The sequence below is a fragment of the Podarcis filfolensis genome (genome assembly GCF_964270895.1).
Source record: "Podarcis filfolensis genome assembly, chromosome: 2".
In the NCBI taxonomy this organism is placed as follows: Eukaryota; Metazoa; Chordata; class Lepidosauria; order Squamata; family Lacertidae; genus Podarcis; species Podarcis filfolensis.
This window is the reverse complement of record NC_139605.1, coordinates 79,480,936-79,490,529: the sequence shown is the minus strand read 5'-3', so window position 1 is coordinate 79,490,529 and position 9,594 is coordinate 79,480,936. Positions and strand designations below refer to the sequence as shown.

The 9,594-nt window shown below is 43.8% G+C and overlaps 1 long non-coding RNA gene across 1 annotated transcript; it reads left to right on the top strand.

Annotated features, from left to right (window-relative positions):
• Positions 1–476: 476 nt before the first annotated feature.
• Positions 477–8,858, top strand: LOC310752730. Its single transcript, XR_014543013.1, has 3 exons — positions 477–892; positions 6,174–6,300; positions 7,542–8,858. It is a non-coding gene; the product is annotated as an uncharacterized lncRNA (long non-coding RNA).
• Positions 8,859–9,594: the final 736 nt, after the last annotated feature.

Genomic DNA, 9,594 nt, shown 5'->3' with positions numbered 1-9,594 from the left:
CCCTTCAATTGGGGGGTGGGCGCCACGAGAGTGGGGCCCTAAGCTATACCTTGTTTAAAAGGTAAAGGGACCCCTGACCATTAGGTCCAGTCGTGACTGACTCTGGGGTTGCGGTGCTCATCTCGCTTTATTGGCCAAGGGAGCTGGCGTACAGCTTCCGGGTCATGTGACCAGCATGACAAAGCCACTTCTGGCGAACCAGAGCAGCGCACGGAAACACCATTTACCTTCCCGCCGGAGCAGTACCTATTTATCTACTTGCACTTTGACGTGCTTTCGAACTTCTAGGTGGGCAGGAGCTGGGACCGAGGAACGGGAGTTCACCCCGTCATGGGGATTCGAACCGCCGACCTTCTGATCAGCAAGTCCTAGGCTCTGTGGTTTAACCCACAGCACCACCCGCGTCCCATAGCTTGTTTAGCTTATACATAAACCTGGCACTGGGCCAGCTCAAGACATTTTGTTGCCTGAGGCAAAGGCCAACATGGCACTCCTTGTCTGCCCCTTCCTGGTTTGGAGGCTGAGCGTACTGCCTGTTGAATCTTAGTTCAAAATAGGCAATGCCAGGGCACTTAAAAAACACAAATCTAAAGTAATGGTGAAATCCCTCTCTAGTTAAACCCCAAACTTCCTGACCACTAAAGGTACCATTTTCACTTCACTTAGCTTCTTACTTCAGTATGAGGACATGGGTCCCTTTGCTCCTCTGCTTCTACCAGTAAGCTACCTGAGTGCCACTCACACTGCCCTCTCCAAAATGTATTGTTTGGCGCACCAAAGAGACTAAAACAAATGGCAAGCATGCCCCCTGGAAACAAGGGGACCTTATGACCCAGCTGAAGGCCCAGATGGGAACTGTGAATGCCAGTGGAAATGTTAGGGCTCCAGTAAGGTAAAAGCGGTACTAATTGCTCACTTGAATAACTTTCTGTTTTAGAAAGTGCTAAATTTCTTTGAACAACATTTAGAGTGGAAGACACAGGGATTCTGCTGAAAGGCTTCATTAGGCGAATCCCCCTCTTAACATTAAAATACTTTTCGTGGAGTGGGTGTGTCTCCGGAAGCTGCCACTGCCCTCACAGCATGTCCTGCCTGAGGCAGCTACCCCCCTCTGCCTATTGGTGGGTGATCAGGTCTTCCTAGAACAACCTGCATCGGCTACCAGACAAAAACAAAAACAAACCCTCTTGTTCATTAATGTTTCCATTTAGGATAAAAGCCAGAGTTAATTGAACAGTTTCCAGTAGATGCTCAATTAAATAATGAATGCGTAAGCAATTCTTTTCCTTAATGCAAACAAAGGGCTTATTTGACCCATATCATTACTCTATTTGTAAAACTCGCTTTGATGTTGTATGGTTGTTTGATTTTCAGGAGGTTCTAGCAGAATTGTTCTCCAGTCTGGCAAATCAATTAATCAGATCTTATTAATGGATGATTTTGGCCACTGCAGCTGATGTAATTTTGTATTGTTTGCCTTTTATTTTTGACCTCTCGGAGACTTGCAGTCCCATTTAGCTAGACTTGAGTTGGCCGCGTGCAAATTGTTGATTGGCTTTGGTGCTCTCTTGACTCTGACTTCACAGTAACATCTTTCTGAATGCCCAACTAATTTTTTTTTTAATTCTCTGTCTCCCTGTCTAACCCCCTCTGTCTGTCTGTTGGTCTGTCTGTCTGTCTGTCTGTCTGCCACTTTCTCTTTCCTCCCATTGCCTACATTCATTTATTCCTGATTTGATGACCTCTGCTGGTTTGTTCTTGGCATTACACTACTTACTATGCACTTCTCTGAATCTTATATCACAAGCAGTTACAGGTTCATTCTCATTCCTTTCTATGACAGATTGCTACAGCAGGAGGGCTGGTTCTTTTTATATATTATAAACAGTTTTAAAATTGCAAAAGTTTGTGCTCAGTCAATTTGTGCATTAAAAATCTATGTGGGTAATTTATTAAGGAGGTATGCAGCAAACATAGTTTTGATAAATAGTTCTGTTTGTACTTTTTATAGGAAGCTTGGTGAAAAGGCTATTATTAGTATTTGAATTTTTTAGTGTTTTCTTATTGTTGTCTTGATTTGTTTTGTGTTGCATGTTTGCTTTTTATATCCTACTGTATTTGCAAGCTGCTACAAGAAGATACTATTGACTTTACTGATGGGGTATTAATGTTAGAAATAAATATTTTCAGTCCTACATTACTGTGCCAAATCCACTACTCCCCACCATAGCCTTATAAAGTCAATGTTCATGTGTTAAATGAAGAACGAAATTCATGTCTTGACAAAGCACAGGTAAGGAAATTTTGTCATCAACACACAGCACAATGTATTAGGGTTGCCATATTTCAAAAAGTGAAAATCCAGTGGTTGAGCTTTTTTTGCCCAAAGTTGTTAAGCTATTTTTAAGGAAATTCACCAAAATTCACATGGGTTGCCCAGCAATTTCCAGCATAATACCATTTCCAATGGCAAAATCTGTAGCAAAATGTGCTATGGATTAACAGAGAGATAGAGACAGACAGACAGATTATATTTTGAAGAACTACACTATCAAATCCAGAATTATGAACATTTTCATAACATTTCCACTTCTTTTCCCCTTATGTACATGCAGCTAATTATAATATATACAACTCTTGGGTTAATATACAGATTTAAAGATGCAAATGTGATTAGAGGTTTTCATTTCTTATCAGTGCAAGGCATAGGTAGTGAGCATACTGTTTTCCAAATGTCGTGGGCTCCAGCTCCCTGCCCATATTCCCCAGACAGAGGTGATGGGAGTTGTAGTCCACAAAAGTGTTAGCTTCCCAGGGTTTAAGACCCACTGAACCTAATAGGAGAGAAACTCAATTGGCCACAGCCTGGTAAGGAAACTCTTGTGTAAAAAAAAAGGGGGGGAGCTGTCCCTTGGCCCACTATGAAAAGGAAAAGCACCACATGGCTGGAAAACTACACTGCAAAATTAAAAGTAGTGCAATTTTTGAAGGTTGCCATATTGTTATGGAAAGTGTGAATGTGGTAAGTTTGCGTTCATCATAAACAGTTTGACATAGCAGAGGAGTCATTCCATGGGTTGCCTTGACCCTATAGTCTCTGGGCTCTCCCCTCCTATTTCTCTTCAGAAGGAGGGAGAGAAAGGCCTTCTCCTATGGTGTACTTTGACCCATTTCAGTTTCACGTCTTCCTTTTCGTTACTTCTTAGGAAAGAGTTGTGGGATATGAGTGTAACTGACAAAAAAACAAATGCAATTTATTAATGGAGGAACTGCAAATCATAACATACAAATATATAACCCTCAGCTGCCAATCTGCCATCATGGTATCTGGTTTGACTTTGGAATGTAGCGCCAAGGTTTAACGCACCTGAGAACTGAGAGCAAAAGCAGTCACGTTACCTTCTAAAGACTCTCTGGACACAACAATTTGTTTCTCTGCTTGCCTGAATTGCAATTGCGGAATTTTATATTGAGGTCTCCCATGTACACACATCTGCTGTATGTCTATTAGCATATGGTGTTTCACTAATTAATTGCTAGCTTTCAGCCAGCTTCCTACTGTTCACATCAAATGGGAAATGTTTTCTAGGGTACTCATGGTAATGAGCATTACACAAATTATGCAATATAGGTTGCAGGAAGTGAAAGGCACCTCTCCCTCCCCACCCCACCCCACCCCATCATGCAATGGGCTTTCTGCTGGCATTTGGCTCAGGTCTAAGAAAGAAATGGGAGGGTCCAGTGCACCTTAACTTCATTCTTTACTTGTAGCCTCTTTGAAGAGCCTGGCAAAAACTAGTTGTGTGTCGAGACCCGGAAACCACCCCCTCGTTGAAGAATAACACACACTCAAGGACACATATTAGGTTAATGTTACTGGGCAAATTTTGGCCACCACTTTATTGATTACAAAATGTGAGCGGTATTGGCTTAGGCATTGAATGGACCCGACTATATCTGACTCCTGCCCGTTGTGTAAGGGTAAACCACCAGAAGGGGGAGTCCCGTCGATGCAGACCAACTCGAGCTACCCCGGATGTTCCCGTCGGGGTCGTGTCATGGCCCTGGCTCTGCCCCGGGCTTTGGACAAGATCCACACACCCGGATTCCTTTAACAGAATACTCTTAAACTTGGAGGGGCAGGTGATGGCTACACCTCCCCTCCCCCCTCATAAGGTCAAACAATGCCTAACCACCAACCTAACAAAGTTGTGACGATTGCTACGAGGTAGGCAAAAACCAAATGGCCTGTGCCAATTTTGCCAAGTGGAAAAATTCCTACCAGGCGCATCAACGGCGACCAACCATGGTCCATAGCAAGGCCAATTACTAAAACCGGCAAAATAGGGAGGGAGGACGGGAGATTGAGGAAGCAAGCCAAGAGGAAGTCCTCTGGCTCGCGCCTCTGCTTAAATGGTCCCGGCCACGCCCCCACCAGCCAGCGGATTGGCTGGCCGGTCACTGACGTGGCTGGGATCCCCCGGGCAACGTGGGACTTCGCCCCCCACCCCCGGGGGAGAGTGGGTGGCCACGTGGTCCACTGCAACTCCTCCCCACAGTGAAGTGGAGCTGACTTCTGGAAAGACTCACACAGAAAGTACCTGGAATCCTCATTGGCTCGAGCAGTATCTAGCTTTGCTTCTGAGATTCTTCCCTCTGCCCAAGAACAAGCAATGTCTTACCCAAAATGGATAACTGAGGTCTCTATGAAGCAGCTACGCCTTTAACTGAGGCAAAAGGGAAAACAAAGCTTCATGCATTTTGTTTCGGCAACTTCGACTGGTGGCCAAGATGCAAAAGTGAGTGGGGGGAGGGGAGAAGAGTCCCAACAGAAAGCAACCAAGGAAAGGCATGTTTGGAAACATGCATTAGCTCAATAAATGCCTCCTTCAGGGAAAACAAGGCTAGCAATGAACCGGGTAAGATGATGACTTTCCTTTCTCAGATGCAGTGGCCCAGTTAGAGTAAATTCCAGTTCCCAACTCTGCATTTTGACAGGGACTGTGAATTCATGTGCCTCTTTGTGTGTGGGAGAGAGACTTTTTAATGCTGCGTTTGTTCTCATTGCTTTTCTTTCTACTTATAAAAATAAAATGTAAAAAGTAGAAATCAGTAATGAAGTGAAATAAGAAGCTTTACTTGAGGAGAACACAAGATCTTGAAAGAAGCAAGGGGGCAGGTCCAGGCAGAGACCCGGGGCAGTGGTTCGAATAAAGTTATAGATTCAAACAAAAAAGCAGCTGGTCCCTGCCAACCCCCCAGTCCAGCTCTGTAAAGGGATGACTCTTGGTGACTTGGAGGCTGTAGTGTGAAGATAGCAGTGTCTCTGCAGGCTGGAAGGCTCGTTGCAGGCCCCTTGAACCAATGAACCATGGAATGGGCACAAAACCTAAAGACAGGTGTACACGGTTTTCACTCTCCTGCTCCAAGGAGACACTGCTTGTTGGGTTCTCCATCTGTGTGTTTGGCCCAATATGTGTGCCATACATCATACTTCTAGCCCAAAGTACACAATTTTAGGTTTAGCTGCTCTGCTAAAATGTCTAGCAGGGAACCTATGTGGGAAAACATGGTGTAATCATGCTGTAGAGCAGCAGAAGCCAATACAGTGCCCTTCAGATGTTTTCAAACTACAACTGCCATCATCCTGGACCACTGGCGATGCTGACTGGGCCTGAAGGGAACTGCAGTCCCACTGACATTTAGAGGGCACCACGTTAGTTATCCCTGATACACAATGTGTTTGATAAAGTTCCACCCCTGTTGTAGAAAGTCACGGCATTTCAGCCAAGGAAGAAAGGAAGAAATGACTGAAAACTCATGCCTTGGAAATGGTGCTCTGAGCACCAACTTCTACTTCCCATGTTGCTTAAGCTAAATTACAACCCATCTCAGTCTGGAATGTAAGAGCTAGTTAATGAAACATTAACACTGCTTTAACTGTCCTAGTGCAAATAGCCCAGTTGTAAATTGCAGTTGCATTTCACCACAAGACTTTCCACTGGATAACGAGATATCTGATTGTGTGTGTGTGTGTGTGTGAAATAAATGTACAAGTGACCTTCCCCCAAAGCAAAAGAATTTCCTTTCAATTTGAAATGTAGTTAATGAGTCCGATTAGAAAAACCTCTGCAGTCTCATTACGGCTTTAAAATTCCAGTGTTGTCTTCTAGACAAAATAAATTCTTTGGCATCGACGCAAAAAAAGAGCAGTAGCCTATGAAAGAAAGATACAGGGAATAGTCACCTTGAAAACGAGTCTGAAAATTGAACGGAGGTGTTGCTTAGACTGTAAAGAAGGTAGGTGCACGTTTATTTATTTATTTATTTATTTATTTTCTTCCAAATGAAACATTCTGCTTCAATTGAGCTCCTTTGCTGATAAGGTTAAAAACAACAACAACAACCCCTGCTGCACAGAGGCACAGAGTATGATACCATGGTGGGGGCGGGGGCTTATACACTTGCTTTCTGGATCAGAGACATGCCTCAGTGGTGCCATTAATTGAGATTTTAACAGATTAGAATATGGGACGTTTCAACAGATTTGCTTTGGGTGTATAGATTCTGAAATCATCCCGAATGAATGCATTTAGTGAAACAGAACCCCTGGATTTATTAGCTTTGATTTCATGGCACAAATCGAGGAATAGTGACAGGAAGCTGGCGTAATCAGTGTTAAGGAGGATGCATCAAAGGCTCAGTTTATGATAGTTTGGCAATATGTCTGCCACCAAACCTCAATTCCATTTGGTCTGGGTCGCAACCATAATGCACCTAAGTCACAACCAAGTAGACCCATGGGGATTGCATGGTTAGTTCACATACCAGCACCACACATCAATAGGCTGTTCCTTGTGGTTGCTACTTTCACATGCTATGGCTGCAACGAGTCAGAGCTGCAGGATTATTTTTGGCAGCAGTCAAGTCACCACCTGTCAGGAAGTGGCTGGATGAGGAAGAGTGGTGGCCGCCACCTGCCCCAGAGCCCCCCAGGGACACAGAAGAAGAAGACTTAGACCCCGGATCATGGCAGCATGACACTGGGCAGCAGTCTGAGGAAAGGATGAGCTGGGAGGTGCTAGTAGCAGGAGATTTGAGCGATCAATGGGGGGGTCAGAAGAAGGAGACCCACCCAGGACAGGCCTTGAGGCTTAGAGTCTCAGGTTGAGCCCAGACTAAGACAGAGAGGAGTCAGAGGTGGCCTCTCTACCCAGCAGAAGTACAGTCCCAATCCTTCTGGCTCTTCTCTTCCCCTGACACCCCACTTCAGGTGAGTCCTGCACGTTGCTGAGCAATGGGCCAGACAGGCCCAGATAGGCTTGGAAGGGAGTGAGAGGCTAGAGGGAAAATGCAGGGCCAGTGGTCAGCTTCAGCAATGTCTCCAGCTAGATGGGACAACCTAGAGGACCTCTTGCTGTGTTGTTACTTTCTGTGAATAAAAGCGAATTGCCTCATGGTCTTTCCTGCCCCGTGGATGACCTGTGCTTGCCTAACAGCTCCTTGACACTAACCGACTTCTTTTGTTTTGCTTTCCCTAGAGATTCCAAGACCTTGCCCAAGATCCCTACAGTGCTTTTCAAAGTTCTTCAAACACAAAACCACTTTGATGATGTTTTCCACAAGAGCTGCTGAAAGAACAAATATACCCTCAGGCCCAATTTGTAAGACTAGGCTCAGAAAGAGATAAAATACAACAACCCAAATAGTTTGCCTTTATTACCACTACCATCCATGTACATGGGAACATAGGAAGCTGCCTCAGACTGTGTCCCATCACTGGCCCACCTAATCCAATATTGTCCACACTGACTGACACTGAATCTCCAGGATTTCAGGCAAGTCTTCCATACCTCCCTAAAGATGCCAGGAATTAAGCCTGGGACAGTCTGTATGCAAAGCAACTGCTCTACCATTGAGCTATGGCCCTCCCCCATTTATGCTGAGTAACAGAGTGGTGCAAGCGAAGCAAACCAAAGAAGTCAGAGACCCTTCTTTTTAAATCCCTTCCTTTATCATATTGTGAATCTGCTTTCTACTCCTAAGCCCTTGCATGCTGCAAAAACACTTTCCATGAGGAAAGCTATGCGAGAGTTAATCAAGCCTCATAGGATTAGCTCCCCGCGAATAAGAGTTATAACTGTGCACTATGATCAGAGTTCACAGGCTCTGGGAATATCAATAATGATTTTCTCAAAATATAATTAGAAAACAACAGGTATCCTACCAATGACAACTTAAAGTCACAAGGCAGATTAAATCCATTGATTGAGAAAGGGTGGACACTCAACAGCAGAGACAGAAAAATGTTGAATTCCTCCTTCACAAGACCATTCCTTCAGATGTGACACTCTTCAATGACTCCTGTTCCTCTTGCCAAGCAACTGAGAACTAGTATACCACTAACTCCCACAACAACCCCTCCAGAACCTTCCTTGAACCCACCAGATCACTTTTAGAGATTGTTATTCAGTTCTTGCTCACCCCAAGTATCATTAGAACAACAAAGCATGTGCCTCCTAGGTCATCTCAGGGTGGCCTGATCTGCAGAATAAGGCTGCAGAATTCTGAGAACAGAAAAGGCATTGTACCGCTTCTTGTGGAAGGAATGCCATTTTGAATTATCCCTGTGTAAAAATCTACCTAGCTGGTGGGTTATTTGGTCAATGCCAAAGATCATCTAAAATGTGACACCCCACACATCTTTAGTCTAAAGTAGTAAAATGTAGTATAGTACATTTGGCACCCATAATTCTATCACTTGCATCTCACCTCATTCTGCCACATGTGATCAGCCCAGTCTTAATGCTATCAAAGAGGGGTGGGATGTGAACATGGCATATGTAAACCACACCATCCTTATGATATGGAACCAATCCTTACTATATCACATTATAGTTCCTAAATCTATGGTCTATCCTTTGCCCTGTTTGAGTTCATTCATTTCATTGGACTCCATTCTTATGTGTTCATCTACCATCTAATGCTATAAGTACACCTCTAATATAAAGTAATGAGAAAACTACAGTCTCTGATATAATTCCAGAATTGTGATGAATAATATAGGGAGCAGGGGATTGATGCCTTTCTTGTAAACATGGCTGAATTCAGAGCAAGAAGAGTAATATATTCAAATCTTTTATCTGTAAGGTGACTTTCTGTATTTTATCTTCTTCACCCTCTCTTATTAACTATCTTTCTCTCTCTGCCTTCCTTTTATCTCATAAAATTGTCCATCCTCCTTTATCCTCCAAATATGCTTAGCTGTATATTGCCTCACTCTCAGGGGGGGAAAAAGACGAAAACTGTGCTCTCGTAACAAATAATATATGAAAGAAAGAGAAGCTCTAAAGCCTTCAGCACCTTTCCTCAGGAAACTACCCTCACCATTAACAGCCAGTTTCAGCCAGTGAATTTGGTGCTAGAATATTTGGGACAAAATATACCTGTCCTTGGTGCTAACCTCATTAGCTCTTGTTGTTGGAAGAGGATTGCAAGTTCCCAAAAGCTATTGCTCTAGAGAATTATACTTACATCCTTGTGATAGATATCAGCAACCATTGAGTACCTAGATAGAAACAGTGGATGATAGCC